At 37.9% G+C, this 24,343-nt stretch overlaps 1 protein-coding gene across 1 annotated transcript in view; it reads right to left on the bottom strand.

Moving 5' to 3' along the window:
* AGBL4 (ATP/GTP binding protein like 4) overlaps positions 1-24,343 on the bottom strand; it is a 1,086,468-nt gene that overhangs the window by 572,058 nt on the left and 490,067 nt on the right. The gene's annotated exons all lie outside the window — the stretch shown is intronic.

Here is a 24,343-nt window from a genome sequence, read left to right on the forward strand (position 1 = left end):
TTGTCAGGGCAGGGCATGATCAGGGAAGGGCAGGTTGCCCAATGAGAACTGTGATGTGAGAACTGGTTAGGGATGAAGCAGAAGTGGTCTGCTGGGAACAGGTGATGAAAGCTTCGACTGTCATGTCTACAAACAGGAAAGTTAGCTCTACAGGTGAAGAAAAACCTGGTTGGGTTTTGGAAAGGGATCAACATGACATGATTTGTGTTTTGGATAGCTCATGCTAACAGTAGGTGGCAAACAGATTTTAAGGGGAGAAACTGAAAGTAGGGAAACCAATCAGAAGGCTGGTGCAATAATCCATGTGAGAGAATAGACTTCATGAGAGTGCTTGGTACTTCCAGTGTATCACTACTGTGTGTATTCTCAGGACCTAAAATACAAGATGTGCTCAGTAAACAGTTGTTAATTAAAAAGTGACCTCCATTTATGTCCAGGAGAATGAAAGAGAGAGATTGGCTAGAGGTCAGATTTGTGGCCATGAGACCCAATTCATCCATACGTTTCCAGATAACTTTTTTTCCAGATCATTATTTAGACTATGCCAGCTAGGGGCCTAGATTAAGCTACTTTTTATTGAGTATTTGTCAGGTCCAGACCCATATGCTTCAATTACTGTGCACACATGACCTCATTTAATCTCGTTTTAAAAAAGACCCCAGGGATTAGGTATTATTATCCCCAATGTATGTGTGGACAACATGAGTATCAGCTGCAGGTCATGTAGCTACTAAGTTACACCAGGATTTGATAACAGGACTGACCCTGAAGCCTGACTGTTGTACTATATTCAGAGGAGCATGTGTCACTTGCCTGTCAGGGGATTTTATGTACCCCACTTCCATACACATTCTCAAAGAGGCCTCTATCTCACAGCCTTGACAGACAATAGCAGCACACTTGGAAAATTTGTGCAAATACGTTTTTAATAAACTGCCTCAATTTTTTCTGTATGCTTTAATAAGCTTTTCTATCCTCAGGAGGTCTTATTAGATAAAGATACGATGTTTTAGAAAATCCCCCATCCCTAACTACTTGAAGATGCATTAATTATTTTAAATCTCCCCCAAAATCATGGGCAAAAAGCCATATTGCTGAGCATGGCTTAATGAATATAAATGCTACCCCTTCCCTCATGAAATATCTTTGGATGAACCTACACAAATATTGAACATGAGGTGGACCCAGAAAATCCTTTCAACAAATAAGAGACTCTACCTAGCCTTGCTGCAAGTCCTGTCTGGTTTTAATGCTATCCTTTCCTTTGCTCCAGATTTCTCTTGCTAAAGTTATTTGAAAATGTATTGCTTTTCCACCATGGAAACGCTATTTTACACTGCTTTGTTTCCAATAGGGCCCGGTAAGTAGTAACATAATATTCTTTTCCTCCCAGATGTTGCCCTTTCCTCTTTAGAAAATGAATTTTCCACCTATTGTTTCAAAGTACCCTGACAAATGGTGTCCAGCATATGGCCCAAGTGTATCCCTAGCACACAGGTAAGATGTCTCTTAGGGACGAAAAACAACAACATTCCATCTGATCCATGTAATTGCTTTTAAAATGGCTATTGTTTTTATTAGCAGTCCTTCCATTTCTAACATAGGATGACCATACCTTTTTCAAAATGTCTCTCTTATTTTCCATTTGTGTGTTGAGAAAATATTTCAGTTATAGAAATAAATAGTTGAGTCAGAAAGACAGTTCTGATTCATCCACAACTAACCCACATTTTCAGAATTTGGGGGAACTGAGAGAAGGAATAGACTAAAGTTTACTTTTATCAAAAGCCATAAGAAATAGAAAGGGTGTGAAGGGAGTTAAGTCAACTAGTTGTGTCTATAAGATTACAACTCTGTACTTACTTTATCTGTAAAATAGGGATAATAATGTTAATATTACAAGATTTTTGTGAAAATTAAATATGTGAAAGTGCCTGGCACACTTCTTGGTAACTAGAAAAAAATCAATAAACAGTAGTAATAGTAGTAGTTGTTATTGCTGTTGCTATCTTAAGGGAAACATTAAACCTTCAATCTTTATTTATCAAACATTTACTGATCAAATCTGACACAGATCCCTATGGATGAAGCTGTCAATGTAGTGGAGGAGACAGTCAAATAAACAGTTAACTACTAAGCAATGTAGTAACTCTTATAATAGAAGTATGTAAGTATGTAAGAACTGCTTCATGAATACAGATGTAGCAATTTAAATAATACCTTATAAGTATATAGAATTTTACAGTTCTAGCTATAGTCTCACAACAATGATTTGAAGCAGCTTTGAATACCCAGTTTTACAAATCGTCATCCTCATTATATCATCCTCATCACCACTTTGGCAACTACCATTTGCTAGATGACTACTATGCCAGGTCCTGGGCTGGGAGTTTCACATATATTATGTCACTTAATCACCACAAGAAAACTACAGAATAGCTACTTGGATCCCCATTCTACAGATGGTGAAACTAAGATTCACTGAGTTTCACCGACTTGCCCCGGTCACACAATTGATAAGTAATATAGGCTGAACATGAAAATAAATCTGTCTCCAGGTCATTGTCTTTTCTCCACTCAGTTTACAAAGCAGCTCAGAGGAAATTACATTGGGGATTAGGAAGAATAAGAAATTTTTTCTCTCAATGTGATCTAATATATCCACTTTGAATAAATAGTTCAAAGAGAGGCTAACAACTAATACTCTGATCTCTATACTAGATATGGAAGTCATCCTTCTAGATTTGTCCCAGAAGTTGCCATTCAACAAAGCCAGGGCATATCAACAGACAAATTTCACAAACAAGTGGCCTTTGGAGAAGCTATTGCATCAGCTCAGATGGCCTATAGTTGAATTTTAACATTGACATTGCCAATTTTGGGCATTTAATCTTTCAGAAATTACATTGACCATCCAGGATACAGAATGGATAACTTTAGAATGGCTGCCAACTAAAACCAAATGTTTAACAAGCTGCTAGCCTTTAGACAGGAAAGCTGAAAGTGCTAAGGAAAACCCTTAATCATATTACTGAAAACTAAATCAAGGCAAGGAGAATGAATCCTTATTATGGGAACCTGATATTTCAGAGAAGGCCCACAGCATCCTCTCAGATCACTGAAGGCCACTTACCCTTTTCTTTTTTTTTTTTTTTTTTTTTTTTTTTTTGGCCAAAAGTTGGCTCCCTAGGTTAACAATTACGTTGCTTAATTTGGCCCGGTAGGAAGTCCTGTATGAGAAATTTTGGCAAGGTAAAAATACTTACACCCTGAGAAATCAGCACGTTTCTTCCTTTCTGACAATAAGAATTATGTAGCCTATAACGTTGCCTTTAGTCCTTAGTGTCTAGGAAACTTATAAGTGAGTTTTCTATTAATTTACAGCAACTAGGTTACAATTAGGTTATTTATGATTAGTAAGGTGAGTATTTTTCCTTTCCTTATTCATATTTCTAGTAGGGCCCCATTTTTAAGATAGGAAAACAAAAGCATTTATTTTATTTACCACACATTTTAGGGAGGGCATAATTATGTCTGTTTATTTATTTATTTCCTAATGGAGGCACTAGGAATTGAACCCAGGACCTTGTGCATGCTAAGGAGGCACTCTACCACTGAGCTATACCCTCCCCCTGCAAAGCATTTATTTTAAATAATTATTTTATTATTTTATAAAGTAAAGGATATAGTCTCATTTTTTCCAGATCCTAAATTTACCATTGGTGTGTGAACATCATTTATTCTTTCAAACACTTAAAATATCCTATGCTTTATCTATGTTAAACACTGTCCCACAGTAGTGTCGAAGAAAGTAAACAGATAAAATACAATGTGGCAATTACTACTAGTATTACAATATGATAATTACTATAATTATTTGTAAGCTGCACAAAATGTGTATCAAATATGTTCCTTCATGTCCACATGTACTGTATGTAGGCTTGCTTTCTTGATGTGCAGAGAAATGCTGGTGCTTAATTAATGTATCTCAGATACTCAAGTACCTTGGAGCTTTGAGTGGGACATGGAAACAACCTAAATGTCCATTGCCAGAGGACTGGATAAAGAATATGTGGTATATTTATACAATGGACTACTACTGAGCCATAAAAAATAATAAAATGCCACTTACAGCAACATGGATGGACCTGGAGATCGTCATTCTAAGTGAAGTAAGCCAGAAAGAGAAAGAAAAATACCATATGATATCACTTATATGTGGAATGTAAAAAAAAAGAAAAAAGAAAAAAGAAAAAAGACAAACTTATTTATAAAACAGAAACAGAGTCACAGACATAGAAAATAAACTTATGGTTATCAGGGTGGGGGAAAGGGTAAGAAGGGATAAATTGAGAATTCGAGATTTGCATGTACTAACTAATATATATAAAATAGATATACAAGTTTATACTGTATAGCATAGGGAACTACATTCAATATCTTACAGTAACTTATGGTGAAAAAGAATATGAAAACAAATATATGTATATTCATGTATGACTGAAGCATTGTGCTGTACACCAGAAATTGACACAACATTGTAAACTGACTATACTTCAATAAAAATATATTTAAAAAAAAGAAGTTTTAGATCTGGACAGATCAGTGCACACACTTGCTTGGAAAGGTCTCTTTCTTCTGCAAATCACTCTAGCTCTGCATTCTGAGGTATTCCCTTCAGATCAGACACAAGACTTTCTGATCACATTTGATGCAGCCAGCCATAGGGGACAGGTCCTATGTCCCCAATATGAATGTGCACCTCAAGAGCTTGGGTTTCATTTACCTTGTAAACTAAGCACCTTTAATCAAGCTTCTAAATTCAACTCAGTTTAACAATCATGTATTAAGTTCCTATTCCTGCCTGCTCCCGCCCTGCCTCTGGAAGCACAGAAATAAATAAGACTCCCTATTCAGAGTTGAAGATTAGTCGGGCAGACAAGCACATAAACAGATTCAGTACAGTGTATGAAATTACAGTGAGGGGCATATCCAGAGTGTCTGGCCCATGGTAAGGCTCATAATTTGTTAGGGAATGATGCCAGGCAATGGAGAGTGAGAGGAGAAGGGACCAGGAGGGCAAGAGGTTGGGGAATAACTCACATACCTACTTACCATCCAATACACAATGCCAAGATGAGGCCAGGGTTACTGAGGCAGAATTTTGTCCCAGGGACACAGTGGCAAGCGAGTGACATGGATATGGGATCCAAGTAGCAGGTGAGGCTAAAATCAAGCAGGCAGTAAAGATTCTAGGAGACCAGTCCATTCAGGGCAGTGCAGAGAGAATACTGCCTCTCTAGGGAATGGGATTGACTTAGCTTGGTGTCAGAACTCAAGTGAAGCAAGTTGGGATTCAGAATTGAGCACTAGTCTTACCCAGTTCTAGTGGGAAACTAGGGTGCTGGATAATGAAATGGAGGAAGAAGTCCGATTACTCGCCTACCCTCATGCCCTGACATACTGAGGACTAATTTAGATACCATATGCTGGAATTCTGAGACTAGTAATAAGCTCCCTGTTTGGAATAAGATTGGCATAGGGTATTAACCTGAAAGCCTTGATACTGAAGTCATAGAGAAGGGATAAAGGCATAAATATCAAATATATTTGTTGTTGAAACATTTTTTAAAAATTGTAGGGGGAGTTAATTAGATTTATTTATTTATTTTATTAATGGAGGTACTAGGGATTGAACCCAGGACCTCGTGTATGCTAAACACATGCTCTACTGCTGACCTATACCCTCCCTCCTTTAATTTTTTGTTTTGATTTCAAGCATTTTTGAAGATTGAGAAAAAGCAATTCTCAGCCTCCTTCCTATCAAGACAGAGGGGAATCTTTTTTTTTTTTTTTAACCTCATTTGTCTGAAGTTATCAGCAAGAGGCACCATCATTTCACTGCCATTTTGTAACCTGGGTGTCACATAACCACTGCAATAGAAACTTGAGAAAGTAAAGAACTTCACTCTATTTTTCTCCACTGAAATTCCTTCATCTTCTACTTATATGTAGATTCGTGATTTTTTTTTCCTCTCAGGAGAGCCACAAGGAACCTGTCAGAAATATTCCAGCATATGCAAATCCTAACTAGACAGACAAAAATAATTTTTGTTCTGTTCCTCGTGTGCTCTGTGGGAGTTTTGCCTTGTTTGCAAGATTGATCAGTTTGTATGCTACTTTTCAAAGTCACTTTTCAAATGGAGACACAAAGCAGAAAAGAAGAAGGAAAGTATGGAGGCCTGGGCTGGGTGAAAGGGCACCCAATCCAGAATAAGACCTTTGACAGGTTCCTCCTGTACGTATCAGATGGCCACTATTAGGGCAATTTCTGCAGTCTCCATTATACTGGCAACAAGAGTTAGAGGAAATTCCCCAAAGATAAACTGCAGAATAAACAGTTTTTTTTTCCTGGTTGACAGTACATGTCTATGTCTAAATGTATTGGATGGTATATAAACTGCCAAAGCCTTGGCAGGATTCCTAAACATTCTCAGAATTCATTTCCCTTTATTCCCAAGAGTTCATGGTGCTTCTGGCCCTTCCTCCTGGGCGTTTTCTATACTCTTTTGCAGGAATCCTCTCCAGATCTAACTTCAAGGAAGAACCTCCATCAATTTGGCCTGTTCAGAAAAGTCCCCCTCTTTGCTCAGCCTCAGACATAATGTGCTCCTTGGATGTAAACAGTAGGAAAGATAATCTGCTGCCATGAAGCTCTGTTATCAGGAAAAATCACCCCAAAATATTACTTTTTCTGGGTTTAATCTCTTCTTCTCCATTTTCACCTCCACTGCCTTTGTCCAAGCTTCATCATCTCCACCTATATTCCTGAAGCAGTCCTTTAACTTTCCTTTTTGTAGCCATTATCTCTTCTTCTCCCTGCTTCCCAAACTTTCCTCCTCCCAACCCAAGCTGCTTATTCACTATTCCATTGATAATGGCTCCAAAGTGCAAATATGAAAATGTAAGTGGCTTGGTTAAAATGCCACAACTACCCTTAATCAAATGCTAAGGAGAGGAGAAAGGGAACATAGCAACATTTTTGAGCATCTGCAATTTGTCAGACTCTGTGCTGGCTCCGTTGTGTTTATATATATACATATATATATATTATATATTGCTCTATATCTCAGAGCAATGCTTCAACATAATGTATTATTATCTCAGATTCATTATTAGGAAACTAAGGTTCAGGGCACTTACATAATTTGCCCAAGGCCATATGGTCAATAGATCCAGTACCTAGCAGCTGCAGGTAGGTATCTACTTCTATTACTTGGTCACTATCAATTCTAGGTTCTCGAGGCACAGCGATGAACATGGTATCTCACCATATCTGATTCTGAGAAGCCCACAGTAGAGAAGATACTCACACTAACCAAATTATAAGACAATGTGGAAAGTGCAAGGCTGAGTGGCAAAGACAGGGTTTGAACTTAAGTCTCTCCCAGTTAAACTATTGGTTGTCAATTTTTGCAAAGATGAGAAACTGTTAAATGTTAAAACTCTCCTCAACCTTTCACATGGTCTATGTTATTTTTACCCAGGAACTACGCAATGGGAAAAAGTTACAATTAATTAGGGAAGTTTTCAAATGAATTTGCATTTTGTTAATCACAACAGAACAATGTTCTTGTGAACCCCCATCTTTGTGAGAAATACTGTTGGTCAGTGTACAGAACCTCCTCTGATACAATATCCCTCTTCACAGGGGTCTGCATTGTTGACAACTAGGGGGCCAGAGTAAAACATGCTTGTGTGGAGGTCAGGTAAGCACATGCCTTGATTAGACCTTGGAGAGTGACAAGAAAACTTTGGTCCCCCTTCTAACCCATTGAGACATCCCTGCATAGGAAAGGAAGAAGTGGAGAGGGAGGGAATTACCACTTTTTTAGTGTCTTTTTTGTGCTCGCCAAATAATGTATAATATAAAAGTTACATTAAGTGTGGTGTTTAAAAGCTTTTGGCAGAATCTTGCCCCACCTCATTTAGCCTAAGTGCCTGCCTTTCTCTTCCTTCACCCCACTTACCTTCTTCTCTCTTATTTTTCCCAAACATACTTTGCTCTTTTGTATCCCAGTATCTTAGCTACAGCTGTTATTCTGCTTGGAAAATACATGACCAGTTCCCATTTTTTATCCTGCTAAACTCTCTCATGCTTCAAGATCCAACTCCTCTCTGATGCTTTTCCCAGCCTGTGCAAGAAGCTGTCCTCTCTCTCCTCTATGTTCCCACTACACTTGATTAGCTCCTCCTTTGTAACACTGATCTCATTATATTATATTAACTTTTATTTTTTTAATTTAAGTATAGTTCATTTACAATGCTGTGTTAATTTCTGGTGTACATTAGTGATTCAGTTATACACACACATATATATTCCTTTTCATATTTTTTCATTATAAGTTATTATAAGATATTAAATATAGTTCCCTGTGCTATCTAGTGAGATCCTGTTGTTTATCTATTTTAGATATAGTAGTTAGTATCTGCAAATATGTGTCTTCATCACTGGTCTATACTCTTTTGGTGCCTGGGGCTGCATTTTATTTCTCTTGACTCACCAGTGTGCAGAATTATACCTGAAACATAATATATACTCAATAAAAGGTGACTTAATGAACAAAATAAACAAATACTTGATTAATAATATCTGGCTGCATATGTCAACATTGACATTCTTTTCTGAAACTGTCCACTTCAAACTGAGTGACTGTTTTAAAGCTTTCAGTCCTGCCATTTGTCACTTTCTAACCTACTCATCTACTGAGATGATTGTAAAAGCTCAGTATGTAAGTGTTGAAAGATATCTTAAAAGTTATCTAATCTCATCTTCCTACTGGGACAAAAATCGCCTTTCTGTGATCAGAAATAATTCACTCTCTGATTGGATACCTCTAGTGATAGGAAGTTCACTGCCCTGTAAGGGAATTCAATTATTCTTTAACAATATTAATTATTAGGAATGTCAAACTTTATCTTTCTAACATTTCTGCCTACTCATTCTATTCCTGTTCTCTCAAACTGTACTATTTACATTTCCTCCTTCAAATGACATCATTCCAGCTATCTGTTGAAAGACTGAGAAATTAAGCAGTCACTTGTGCAAGGCATTCTGGACCTCAGAATCTTCCACACATAGCAGAGACAGCTGGCAGGGGAAGTCAGGTTCACTGACCAAGAGATTGGCAAATGTGAGCTTAACCTTGGAAGGCACCAGGAACCTGGTGATGGAGGGCAACAGAGGGAACCTAGGTGGCACTCTAAGCTGAGGGTAAAGGAGACAGCATAGGCAATTATATGGAGTTAACAAAAGCAGTCCAGCAACCTGGAAGGATAAAGTGCAAAATAGAACACAGAGTGAAAAAGTAGGCTGGGTAAGCAGTCAGAAAACTGAGTGTCAGAGAGGTGAAGTGACTTGCCCAAAGTTACACAGATACATAGGAAAGGGGCTGACCCAAAACAAGATCTTCTGGGATCAAGTTTTTTGGACAAATAGTCTTTAAACTATCTCACAACATCTCCCTGTTAGCTCACCCTCAGTATCAGCCACAAAGCAATGATTCAAAAATGACTTATTAGATTGAGTTTCATTTACTTACTGGAACCTTCGCATTAGAGTGGTCCCTCTACTAGCCTTCATGGCTGGCTCCTAAAACAGATTTATATCACAAGAGCACTCAGGTCAGAGTTTATGCAGCCAAGGCCCAGCCAGAACTACTGCACAACTCCCTTTTCTATGATGCACAGGATTATCACCCACTGTGGTTCAACACATTCTTCTTTAAATATATTAGTTAGCCAGTCAGTCTTATGGATCTGAAAACATTTTTTAAAACACTTTTCATGTCTCTCCTCCAATCAGTTTGTGCTAAGTTTAACTTCAGAAAAATCCAATTTCCATTGCTCTAAGTTACTAGGAGACATTTCATTTTCCTCATTTTATAACACACAGAAATCTTAGTCTTTTAATGAAAGAAATAAAACAAAAATAAAGGTCGGACAGACCTCGTGACAAAATTTACTCCATGATATACATTCCAAATGACCTTTCATTTCTTGCTACTGCCCCTGAGAATAGCCCCTGTGGACTCAATCACCTGTGTCATCTCTAAGGCTTTAGAATGGCTAAAGTTTCTCCCAAACTATTCTCTTGTCAAGGTTGATGAGTTGAGATAGAGGTGACTTTGCTAAGGTCACACAGAAAATTAACATCATGGAGAGGTATGAATCTCTGGATTTTGCCATGGTTTTACCTAGAGCCATGATACTCATTAGGCCTGCCAGGAAAGGAATGGAATAAGATATACTATAATATACTATTTATTTAAGGAAATGCATGTCCTATGTGAGGCTTACCTGGACAAATTATTTCTACATTGTTCCTATGCGTAACAGATTCAACACAAACATAAAAGAAGATCTCCTGCCCCACAGTAATGCCCAGAGTCCCCAGATGAGTAGAATATTTACTATTCCCAGCAGAGCTAGTGGAAGTGACTACACTGGAAAAGTAGTTAATTTCTGGGCAACATTTTTAATATACTTACTGTTGATCACTTTCTTGGGGGTCAGTCAGTCAGCAGGAAGGCTTGGCTGCCAAAGATTCCAGAAATTCTCCTTTGACACAGTGCTGAGCAAGACATTTGGGTTGCTTCCTATCAGCCAATCTAATAGCAATCCCTTATTTTCCTTTGAAATCCTATGCAACTATTTATTTCTGTTTAGGTAAGGAGGGGAAAGGAATCTTGTCTCATAATCTAAGACTAGCTTCAAAGCATTTTAGTTAGTTGTTTTGTTTTTCTTTTTTAGGCAGGCAAAAAAAAAAAAAAAAAAAAAAAACCTTAACTAGATCAGCATGAAGCAAGGCTTGGTAATAAGTATCTGGCCCACACATAACTATTAGAGTTCGTTGGTTCTCTCTTAAATTAAACTGCAGGAAGGTCACCTTGATTACAACATCCCAGACACATCCTCAAATAGCTACAGGCTTTGGTCTTCATGTCCAGAACCCATTGTTCTTAAGGGAACTTGGAAATCAAGTAATGAATCTCTCAAGAATTGAAACATGCTTCCTTGCTTGCTCCTTCTTGCTTTTGCTGGTCACTCTTGTCTATGTGAAACAGTTTCCTTGTTTCTCCAATCCCTTCCCATCATTATGTAGTGGAGTGAGCATGGGCCTTGCAACCATGAAGACTTGCTTTGAATCCCAACTATGCCACTTGCCAGCTATCTTGCTTTGGGTAAGTTACTTAACCTCTTTGATATTCAAGTTCTCCCTTAGTAAAAGAGGAAGTAGAATAGCTATAGCTGAGGATTATAGGGAAGATTAAATTAGAAAACATCTATGACAGAGCTTAACACAATTCTTAGCACATAGCATGTGCTTAATAAGTATTACTTTTCTTCTATTTTTCCCACTAGATTGCCCACCTCAACATCAAGTGGCTCTTCTAAAAATAGAGCCAGTTTATTGTCAGCAGATATGGTGCCCTGGTACCCACAGAACCCTCTTCTCTCCTACTCTGCAGTTCTCCTCAGAGAGGGATGGCTTTTGAAGCCATAAAGATGTGGGTTTGAATGCCAGCTCCTCCAACTCCAAGTTGTGTGAAATCAGGCAAATCACTTAATTTTTCAAAGGTACTATTTCTTCATCTTTAAATAAAAATGTTACCTATGCCATAGGTTTGCTGTGCTGTGAAAGTTAAATAAATGGAAAACATGTTATGGAGAAACTGACCCATCACAAGCAAACTGTAGCTTTTACAATTAATCACTAAAAATTCATTAGGGTTCCTTTGTCTGTCCAGTCTAAAATAAATACAAAGAGCAGAAAGAAAGAAGAAGAAGAAGAAAACCCAAAATACCTGTTCCCTGGCCTCCAGAAGCTCACAGTCAGGAACAAGATGTTCAGTGAAATAAGTACTAAAGTATACTTGGGCAAGGGTCTTGGAAATGCAATTAGAGACCTCTCCCCACAGTGTTTTTAGTTCTAAAGGAGTTTCACTGTGCAGTAAAACATAAAGGACAACTATTCTGGCTTCATAAAATATTTTTGTTTCTAAAAAAAGCAATTAAATCTAAGCATTTTAACAGGGTCTGAAGGTCACATCCGACTCTGTAATGATGGAATCCCCTTCATAACATCCTCTACAGTTGACAGAGTGGTCAATGCCTTCAGAGACACCCAAGTCCTCACTAAATCTTCTTACTGCTGGAAAGTATAAGCTCTCATGTAACTACAAGGTAGCACTCTATATTTCATTCACTTAAGTGGCTTCCTCACCCTCAGGACAGATCTTTAAAAGGGAAGATTAAATTTCTTCAAGAGGTAAAATTAAAATTCAGAATTTGGAAAAAGAGAAAGAGGCATTATCAATACTGTGTACCCCCTTGCCCTGCATAATATTCCCTGCATTTGGGTAGCATTTTACCATTTACAATGCACATTTTAATTTAATATCTTATTTATGATCCTCAGAAAAACTCTATGAGGAGAGTACCTTCATTATTTAAAAATCTATTTTTGTTCACATTTTATATTTCCTTTGAAATGGAATTGTGTCTTATAAGCAACACAGTATTTCTTTTCTTCCCTGAAAATTTCATATATCAATATAATCCTTATTAAAGTGATGTACAATGTATGCATCTTAACATAAAAATACTTTTTTAAAGAGATATTAGAGGCTAAGACATCTATAAAGTGTTTAACCCAATAATCCAGAGCGAGTGAGTGACAGGGTCAGGGCTAGAATTCCTCAGTCTTGAGTTCTGGGTAATGCTCTTTTTCACCATCCAGCTTTGGTCCAGACTCAGCAGGCAGAACTGCTCTTTCTAAAGGAGAATTAGAACCTCCCAAGATATGTAACTGGAAGAACTACTCCGTCAACCACAAATATCATTTGAAATATTAGCCAATTCTACTGCCTAAAATGTCCATCTTTGGATTTTCCTCTGGGCTATATAAGCAATCTCTGATATAAAACCCATATAATATATGTCTATATGTGTGTATATAACTTTATGCCCCACCTCAGTCCACAAGGATTTGAAGTGATCTAAGTAAATATAAACCATAAAATTTTAAAATAAAAGAATGCAATATAAAAATCAATATTAAGAAAATAGGTCAAAGGTAAGGTCATGGGAAATAGAGCACAACTGTACACATACATACATAAGATATTATTAAGTCATAAAGTTGGCTTTGAGTTCTCTGACAGCCATAGCAAAAAGAAAGACATATATTCTGTGTATGAAACTTATCTTAACTCATCTAAGGAAGAGAAAAAAAAATTTCCCCCAAAATGAGTTTGTGTGGGGGCTTAAATAGGGAAATTGATAGAAGCCATGACCAGTGAACTCAGTAATGTTCCTAAGAACAAACACATTCACATTTTTTAAGATTGTGTTGTCCCATATCTCAAATTCCCAATTTATCCCTTCCCACCTTCTCTTCCCCCCAAAATTTTGTTTTCTATGTCTGTGAGTCTGTTTCTGTTTTGTAAATAAGGTCATTTGTTTTTTGTTTTTTGTTTTTTTAAGATCCCACACATGAGTGATATCATATAGTGTTTTTCTTTCTATTTCTGGCTTACTTCACTTACAATGACAATCTCCAGGTCCATCCGTGTTGCAGCAAATGGCATTATTTTATTCTTTTTTTATGGCTGCTACTATGTGTAAAATAAACAACATGTTTATACTATATAACACAAGGAACTATATTCAATATCTTGTAGTAACCTATAGTGAAAAGGAATATATGTATGTACATGTATGACTGAAACACTACGCTGTACACCAGAAATTGACACAGCATTGTAAATTGACTATACCTCAATTTAAAAAATAAGATTGTATTGTCCCAGATAAAATGTTAAGAGAGTAAAAGCCAACTGGATAGCAGACAAAATAGCTCAGAACAGTCGGGTGCAAGTACATGATTTCCTGATGATAACTCTTGATTCAGTAATAGTTCTACAATTTATAAGAAACGGATAGGCTGCACACCATCCCAAAGTATCATTTAACAAAATAACTCATTTTGTTAATAATAGTCCAGGGTGCAGTTTCTGGCAAGGGTCTAGAATATAAACATTGTGTGTTCTGTCTGAGGGAAGACTCAAATGTTCAAACAAGTATGACCAAACTCTACAGAGACCGAGAAACCTAAAAATGTCTCACCTATCAGTGGACATCCCACATTCACATGGAGAATATTTCAAAGGTGAGGCGGCAAATGATAGGATCTAGAAATCACATTTGGCTGCTAATGACCTTTGATATATGTATTGACCCTTGAACAATGAAGGTTCGAACTGCCTGGGCCCCCTTACATGAGGCTTTTTAATAGTAAATACCACAGTACCATATGGTCAGCAGTTGGTTCAACATGCAGATGCAGTGGAATTGTGGATAGGGAGGGCTGGCTATAATGTTATGGGAATTAACTCCTGTGTTTTTAACCTAAAGGAAGGACTTTCTGGGTGCAAATAGCAGTAATGGTCTTGCCCTGCTGCTTCACTGGGTATCCTAAGCTTCCCACACAGGTATATGCCTGTGAAAACCGTCTATCAAGTGTAAAAGTTTATATAGGGGAGTCATTCTCTAATTTTAGCTCCCACTCAGCTGTTTTGTTTTATTTTGTTTTATTTATTTATTTATTTATTTATTTATTTATTTATTTATTTATTTATTTAGATGCTCTATTTTGCCTTTGAAATGACTTCTCACAGGGCTGACTACATAGTTTGAGAGGCCCAGTGCAAAATGAAAATGTAGGCCTCTCGTTCAAAAATTATTAAGAATTCTCAGAGGGCAAGAACAGGGCATTAAACCAAGCATGAGGCTCTTCCAAGTTCATGGACTTATGAAACTGCATGGATTGCATGGCCTGGAAGCCAGCCCTGGGTTCTTGCTGTTACCTGGATTTACGCAGCCACTCATTGAGCTGGTATGCTAGAATTTTGTGCTTAAAAATGAGAATCAGTGTTTCCTGAAATTAACGGAGGCACTGAAGAACCATCCCAAGGAAATCCATCAGAAAACGGACAAATCAGAAAATTGTCTTTTGAATTTAATCAAATCTTCAACTCTCTGCCCTTCCACTAATCTGGTTATTTCCTGGTCTTTCTCTACCTCTACTACAGGATCAGCCATTAAATCATTGTGTGGCCCTGGGCTTCATTTAACTTTTATGAATCTCAACTTTCATATCTGTAAAATGGGAATGTTATTTGCTATATGCCACAGGCCAACTGTGAGGATCAAATATGCTTTGCACATACTATATATTCAGAAAATACTGCTAAGGTAACATAAATCTATTATCACTGACACTTTCTTATAAAGCCTAGGTCCTCTTCTTTTTCACCTGCAAGTCTGTTTTTAAAAAGGTGTACTCATTCAAAGGACTTTAAGCAAACAGAAGAAAACTGGGAAACAGAAGAGTGGAGAAAGAGCCTGAGAGCTTATACATCTGGCCTGATTATACCAAGTTCCACATGGCCTTGGAATTCAATACTAAGAAAAATCTTAGTTTCCCTCTGCTGTGCAATCAAATTGACACAGGGCAGGTACTGTGGCAGGCCCCGTGCAGGACACTGGAGGTCCAGAGAGGAATCAGGCACAGTCTCTACTCTGAAAGTTAACTGTCCAAAAGGGTGCTCACTTGGCAGAGGAGTAGAAGGAGGAGGTCAGTTTGGGATGGGACCATCAGAAGTTGTACCATTTAACCTTTAAACAAGTTCTTTGTGATAGATCCAGCACCCACTGAGCATGTACGTATGTATATGGTTGTGCTCCCGAGTACAAATGCATATATGTATGTGTGCCTATACCTCTACGCATAATCTCTAAGTGAAAACAGAGGGAAAGTTATGAAAAGGAAAACAAAACAGATGATGGGAAACATGCTAACAACAGAAAAATTAGGAAGGCCCTAAAGACTTACTACTGACTGCTTTCATTCACTCATTTATTCACTCCACCAACCAGAATTTACTGGGTCCCAGCTATGCGCAAGCCACTGGGTGCCAAAAGGCATATGAAGATGAAGACTTAGGCACAAATCCTACCTTCAATATTGGAATCATTTAAGCTACTTTCTTGCCCACTAAACTGCAACTGCCTCAAAATCAGAGACTTTGTCTAGTCTGCATATTACAGTAGACATTATTTGTGGAACTGAACTTATAATGAAGAAGTAGAAATTTTCTTCATGTGTATGTCATAGAAAGCTCTGTTTGATATCCCATTCTTAAAAAAAGAAAGGGTCACAACTGCAAAGATATATACTATTCATTCGTTCCATAATTGCCAGAACAAAATACCAAAGAACTAGGTAGAGAAGCCAGAGAAGGCTTCCAGTCAGGCAGAGTGATCACAGACTTCCACTAGTGCCAAGGTGGGGCTGCTTCAAGCTGACTCCACTTACCTTAATGAGGACAGGATGTTCTGGTGGAGTGAAACTAGAGGAGCCACCAAATTAACTTCGGTGGATCATGCTCACGTTGGCCTGGCTCACAGACTTTGTTTCACTGGAAGTTCATTTTCAGTAAGCAAACTCTGGTGTGGGCCATCTGTGATGTAAGCAAACTAGATCCCCATGAATTATGGAGTGAACCCAGACAAATGCTCTGTCTCCTTGGAGCTACGAGGGCTAGTGGCCACCAGGAATCACATTTGACTCTTCTACAGTGCTGCCAGCCAATCCAGAGCCAATGGTCTCTAAGAGATAGTGATGAAAGGCTCTGTGCAAAAAAGATCAATCAGTTTAAGAACTGAATTCATAGGAAATGGGCATTCATTGAGTACTTCCTAAGTGCTACGCACTTGCACTTAGGAGGTGTTTTAGATTATCTTTTTAACTCCCAAGATAACCTTAACCACAGTTTAGAGGAGAAAAAAACCAAGGCTTAGAAAGATAAAGCAACTGGTCTATCATAGCTGTAAAGTAGGAGAGGTAGAAATGAATTCCAGGTCAATCTGTTAACAATGTCCATACTTTTTCCTTTTCAGAACCTCCAGGTCATACAAGAGTAGGCAAAAGCAGTCTGTTATTGCCAAACATTTCAATTCATTCATATTTCCAGCCTTAATATAGAGTGAGATCAGATACGAAAAACTCCCCCCAAAATCTTGACAAATCAGAATGTTTAATATTTAACTTAAAAAAAAATGTTTATGATAATGAAAGGATTAAGGTGCACAAAGATACTAACATTTAGGGAAATCTGACAAAATTGCTTTTAACTACTGCAGACTCTGTTGAATATTTAATCATCTGATCTATAATTATGCCTGTTGGAGCTGCTATGGGAGGCTGGAAGAGTCCCTTTCCACATAATATTACATCTCTGGAGGTGGCCTGAACCATCACTCACGTCTTAGTAACAATAAAACCTCCATCTCCTTCCTTGATATCTCTCTTGAGCTCAAATTTATATGTCCAACTGCCAGCTGAACTCTTTACTTGGATGTCCCATGGGGCCTTATGCAAAAATGGACATATTATTGCTTTCCCTTACCTCAAACCTGCCTGCTTCTCTTCCAGTATTACTTATCCTTTTACCTCTCTCTGGGACTAGTACCATCTTCTGTTTGTGCCCCTAAACAAACACCTAACAGTCTTCCCAAACATTGTTCTGTTTTTTTAATCACTAGGTCCTTCCTTAAATTCAAATTTCTACCTTCAAATGTGTATATTGACTTTATAGTAGTTATCAAATTTTGTTTTTATACATTTGTTTTTGTAATTTTTAAAAATTCACTTTTATAATTATTCAAACATCTGTCCCCACTGTACTGTTAATTTAGTAATAGCAGGAGCAATATCTCTTTTCTTACCATTTTATCCCCTGTACCAAGAATAATGCTTTACAGATAGTAGGCATTCAATAACTACAGGTAGAAAGGGTGAATAAATCTATTTCTTCTTTGCCACCCTTGCTGTTAGACACCTGGTTCACATCCTTATCATTTTTCACCTGGATAATAGCTACAGTCTCCTCACTGGCTTTTAATTGGCCCATCAAAAAGTCATCCTCCATTCTGCCACAGTGGACTTTCTCAGGTACATATCTGATCCCTTCTTTTTCCTCCAAGTGAGATCCAACTCAACCAAACAGCTTATAAGTTGGTGTAGCCTCACCTTATAATGGAAAGCACCCTGTACCATGAAGTAAGAACCCTGATATGTGACGTCAAGTTGACCTGCTAATATTCTGAAATTCTTGAAGTCACAGATCCTTTTAAGAATCAGTTGAAAGATATGGTTTATGTAGAAATATGCACAAAACTTTGACTATAATATCAGTATGTTCCTGGATATGAAATGAGTTCTGATCCCATGATAAGACTACTGACTTAGCTGTCTGACCTTAAACAATCACCTAACATTCATGGCTGCAGTGACCTCTTCTTCAGTGGCAAGAGCCTGGAGCTCATGACCTCTTGAAAGAGTCCTTGCTCCTGCAATCTACGTTGTAGATTAACTGTTCCCTGCTTCTTCTTCACATCCTATTATTTTACACTCAAGAAGAACATGAGAGGCCTCAAATTCAAAGTGACCCCTCTCTCCTGTGATCTCCACAGCATCTTTTCATTTGGCTTTTTATACTTACTACCTTGTATTAAAACAGAGGGACATGTATCAGTACTGACTCCCTTAACAGCCTACAAATTTCATAAGCATACAGAAAATGTCTTATTAATTTTTGTGTTTATAAAATGTCCAGCACATAGGTGGCATTCAGTAAATATTCACTGAAGTTATACAAAACATATCTTGAGAACACCTAGTATGTGCCAGGCACTGTTCTAAGTACTTGGGATACACCAATAAACAAAGCAAAAATCCCTATGTGACACATTCTAGCAGGAAAATACAGAGATAAACAACAAACAATTAAAAAAAACAAATTATATAAATCTAGTAGAACACAATTAGGACTATGAACAACAACAGTAATGGCGACAACAAGTAGAGCAGGGTAAGAGGGACCAAGAGCCCTGGGGTGGGGGCACTTTGAAGTTTTAAAGAGGAGGAACAGGATAGATGCCATAGAGGAGAAATCCGAACAAAGACGAAGGAGTTGAGAGAGTGGCTCTATGGGTATCCAAAGGAGGAGCTTTCCAGGCAAAGGCAGCAGCTAGAGTGAAAGCCCTAAGGCACGAGTGTATCTGGCCCAACTGAGGAACAGAAAAGAGGCCAGTGATCACTGGGAGCAAGGGAAAAGCAGTAAGAAATGAAGTGAGCAGACGTGTAACATGATCTGACTTGTGTTTTGAAAAGATCATGGCAGTGGCTCCGTAGGGACTAGACTGTGGGGGTGCAAGGGTAAAAGCAGGGGGCCAGTAGGAAGTCACTGCAGTAATTCAGAAGAAAGATGGTGGTGGCTCAGACCAGTTCAACAACATTCACAGGGCATCGACTGTGTTTCTGATTCTATGAGAGTATAAAGAAGACAATATTGTCTCCACCTCAAGAAGCTCACAGTCAACAAGACGCTCCTAACTTAATTTTCCGGTCTCATCACCTACCACAGGACCCAGGCTCTGCCCATCTTCCCCGTTTCCAGCACACACTACTCCAGCCAGCCCAAACTGCTCATTATTTCCCAAACACCCCGTGTTTTCTCATGCCTTTGCAGTACTCTTTCTTTAGCCCAGATACCCATTTAGCCAGCTTGTTTAGCTCATACACTTCAATTTCTTTAAGATTAAATTCAAATGCCACCTTTTCAGGGAAGTTTTCCATAACAGCCTGTGCAGAATTGGTCCCCCTTCTCTTTGTTTCCCTAGCATCCTATGCATACCACTCATCTAGGTGTACTATAAATAGATTCTTGTTAGACTGTAACACAAGTACTGTGACTTATTCAACGCCTACTATATCTAGCAAAGTCCTTGCCTTCATTAAATTTTTACCGAACACAGGGAAGAAGTAAGGAAGGGAGAACAGGAAAGAAAGGGAAAGAGGAAGGAAAGAACTAACACAAGCCACTTTTGAAAGGTTGTCAACTGAGTCTAAAAACCCTTCACATGGTCCTTTTTAAAGAGACAGCTGAGAGCAAGCAGAGTAAGAACCATTCAGGTTCCTGGCACATTTCTCAGCAAATGCTCAGCTCCAGAAACAGTCACCTATAAAAATCCTCTAATCAGAACAAGCAGCTGGATTCCTCGATCACATTCAAAAAAAGGACTTGTCCATGTTTGGGCCCTGACTTTTGGATGTTCTTGAGCTGTAACTGGGATACAAATGTGCTGAGCAGAACAGAGTGAGCACTGAGCTCTGCTGAGGAGGGTGCTCAGCACTATCTTGGGCTGGCACTCAGCACGAGGCCAGAGAGGACCAGGCCTGAGGAGAGGCTGAGAGGTTCCGGAAAACCAGCCAGGCCTTGATCAGGTAAAGGGTAGAGTCTAAGTGCAAGGGGAATGGGTAGAGAAAGGGGATGCCAGTGCTACACTGGGTAACTCAGCCCACCCTCTCCCACTTAGTCCTCATAACGACCCCCAAATCTAGGCATAATTGTTTTTCATACACACAGAAATTGAGGTATAGGGTCACTAAGCAACTCATCTGGAGTCAGACAGTCTCCAGGCAGACCCTGTATTCACATCTGGATCTGTCCTTCTTCAGATATCTTTCAGTCATAAAATAAATCTATCTGTTTGGGAGCTCAGTTTAGGCATCTGGCTCTGGCCAAAGGGGAGACCCAAGTTCCAGACCTGGTTTTGTTCCCCTTGCTACATTTCTCTGGGAAAATAATTCCTCCTCCCTGAGCCTCATTTTTATCATTTGTTCATTAAGAATTAGGACAAGGTGATCTTTAAGGTTTATTCAAACTCTGAACTTCTATGATACCTGTAAGAATTTTAAAGATGCTACTTTCTTCTCTATTTTCCCTATACTGTCTATCACCACCCTCTACACACACCCACGTGCCCTCTCAAGAAGCGATGTATAAGGAATCTTTTTATACTGTCCGGTTCGGAGAGAGAAGTTTGACAAAGGGTAGAGCCTCCAGGGACTTTATCACTGTTGATTCACGCAAAACTATGTAGCTCCCCCTACACTTACCACCTGATCTTTGTTTATCAGAAAAACCTACCCTCCACCTAGCAAAAGAGAGCTGCCTTTGTCTTCTACGATTCACTCTTTTTAAACTCTACCTTGGGGTTTCAGTTACACTAAATAACTCTATTCAGTATGTAATTGGAGAAAATATAATGGAAATATTGAAATAAAAATAATATTCTCCCTAATATATTCATTTTAATTGTTCCTTTTCTTCTCACCAGAGTGAGTGGGAGGTAATCCCTTCTATTTCAGTTACATCTTCTTTAAATGACTGGGGTTTTATAATGTGCTGTTTTGTGAGCAGAGATTTTTCTTTTTTTAAAACTAGCTTATGTTAAACTACATCTGGGTTCAAGTTAAATCATTTTATTGTTTCTGATATACTTGATCATAAGCCAAAGAATAATAAGTATTCTGCTTATGATCCCAGTATCCTTATTAAGTTCTTATATCAAATAAAGCTTTTCGGAATGGGTTGAAAATACAGACCTGACCACAAAAGCAAACTTTCATAGAAAGGTATTAAATTCTAGAGACAATGTAGGGTTTTTATGAAAAAAGAGCAAATTGAACCAATAATTCTTATAGCTACAATATTTTGGGGGGTCACATAGCTTTTATTCTCATAACTACATTGTAAGATGGATATTATTAGCTCCATTTTATATGTGAAGAAACAGAGGCTTAGAGAGGTTACATAAATTGCTTAATCATCATTCAACAAAGTAAGTAGCAGAACCTGGCTTTTAGAACTTGGTTCCAGAGAGAGGGATCAAGAAGAAAAGGTGCATTGCTGGGGAAGGAGCTTGCCTTCTTCCAAATCCTCCATGATAATTCAGCTCAATAACCACTTTAAAAGACTCTGGCAGCCTGTACTCTAAGACTATACTCTGTTCCAGAACACTTTGCCTAGTAGTTACTAGAAAGACCAGAAGATACTGTCCCTTCCAAAGCTTGGAAACCCTGGGACCAACTAGTAGATCTGCCTAGTTGGTGGCTGCTATGATACGGAGTTGGATGCAGGCTGCTACCAAGCAAGATCTGTCTTGGGTAGGCTTGAAAAAACCTTTCTCTGGGAGGGGATAGAAAATGCAGTACCTAAATGGTATCACCAGCCCTAAGTCTGATGCAAAAGAGGCAAATGTGTGCAGATACACACACATACACACACACACACACAATATACACATTACTCACCCATATCCACACCCTCTGACACAGATAAAACCACACATACCACATATACCACACACACGCATAAACCCACACATACCACATACAACATACACACACACAACATGAGAGAACAAAATATAGTAATCAAAAAGAGACCTGACTTCATACACTGCTGGTGGGAATGTAAAATGGTGCAGCCACTTTGGAAAATAGTCTGGCAATGTCTCAGAAGGTTACATAGAGTTACATACAATAAAGTAATTCCACTCCTAGTTATATACCCAAGAGAAATGAAAAGATTTGTCCACACAAAAACTTGTACACAAATGCTTGTAGCAGCATTGTTCATAATAGCCAAGAGTGGAAATAACACATTCATCAACCAATTAATGACAGAAATATGTCATATCCTTATAATGGAATATTATTTGACCATAAAAAATTAAATACTGACACATGCTACAATATGGATGAACCTTGAAGACATCATGCTAAATGAAAAAAGCCAATCATAAATATTACATACTGTATGATTACATTTATATGAAATGTTCAGAATAGACAATCCTGTAGAGATGAAAAGTAGACTAGTGGTTCCTAGGAATGGGAACTGGGGAAAGCAGAGTGGCTGCTAATGGGTACAGGTTTTTATTCAGGGGAATATGAAAATGTTCTAAAATTGATCACAGTAATGGTTGCATAACTCTAAAGAAATTGAATTTTTAAATAAGTGAACTTTAAATAAATGAACTATATGACATGTGTATTATAACTTAATAAAGCTGTGATTAAAATAAAAGAGAGATCTGATCAAACCCAGATCTAGCTGGCACAAGAATACAAATCTTAAATCCAAAGACCTGCCCAACATTGATAATCTGAATGATCCTGGACTCGAGAAGAGTTTGATCTGCATAAAAGGGCCACAGGAAGTTGGAGGACACAATTATAATAATTTTTGTTTTGTTAATTATAAATAAATTTTAAATCATAAAGCAATGATAATCATTTTTAAACATTAGGAAAACAACAGAAAAAGGACCAAAAAAAAAAAAAAAGAAAGAAAGAAAATATCCAAAATACACAGATAAACCATTATGAATATTTTAGTTTATCATTTATATGTATATATATTTAGCTTTCTTTTAAACATTCTTTTACAACATGGTTTTTAAAGACTTCATTCTATGTTATATCAAATATATTTAAGCAATGTCTGCCAATGAGTATATAGATAATTGATAATTTTTCCCAATTATAATGAACACTGCCATGAACATCCTTAAAAACAAATCTTTGGGCATATCTTTATTTCTTGTATTATCATGAATTTGAATCCCTAAATTCATTTGAGCAGCAGTTAAGTGTCAGCTCATATCTTGACTTCATTAATCACAGAGAAAAAGAAAGGTCCTTAGAAATCTCTGGTCTCTGCTCCTGGTCCAACCACTTAATTACCCTAACAGGTAAACACATGGCCCCAAATAAATCCAATCTGATCTAATTGTGATGCTTATCAGTTAACATAAACTGAAAGGAAATTCAAGGTGTTGATTTACAACCAAAAAGATCGGTAGAGGCCCAAAGAAATAAGCTGGGCCATGAATATCAACAGCATCAACTAAGGCTGAGAGGACCAAGAAAATCACCCAGACCACACACAGAATGACTGGCAGGACTAGGACTTACACTGAGGCTGTGTGATTCCAAAGCCAGTGCTTTTCCTACAGACCGCATCGCTTCACATGCCAGGTGCTACCCTCAGGGAATTTGTAATTTTTGGTGTCAGGTAAGATATGAGCACAAATAACTGTAATTCAGGTAGAGGAAGGTAAGTGCCACAAAAGTGATGAAAACACAAATATTTTTTGATAGAATCAGGAAAGTCTTTACTTGTGTGACATGAGCTGTTAAGAAGAAATACATTTAATCATTTAATAAATATTTGAGTACCTATATATGGGAATAGAGCCAACTCTGCCAGCTACTGAGCAAAATCCATGCTCACCACTTCTTCCTGAACACGCAGCTAGACATCATTTCACAACTTTCTTTACAATCAGATTTGGCCATTAAGCT

The sequence above is a fragment of the Camelus ferus genome, chromosome 13 (assembly GCF_009834535.1).
Source record: "Camelus ferus isolate YT-003-E chromosome 13, BCGSAC_Cfer_1.0, whole genome shotgun sequence".
NCBI classification, from domain to species: Eukaryota; Metazoa; Chordata; class Mammalia; order Artiodactyla; family Camelidae; genus Camelus; species Camelus ferus.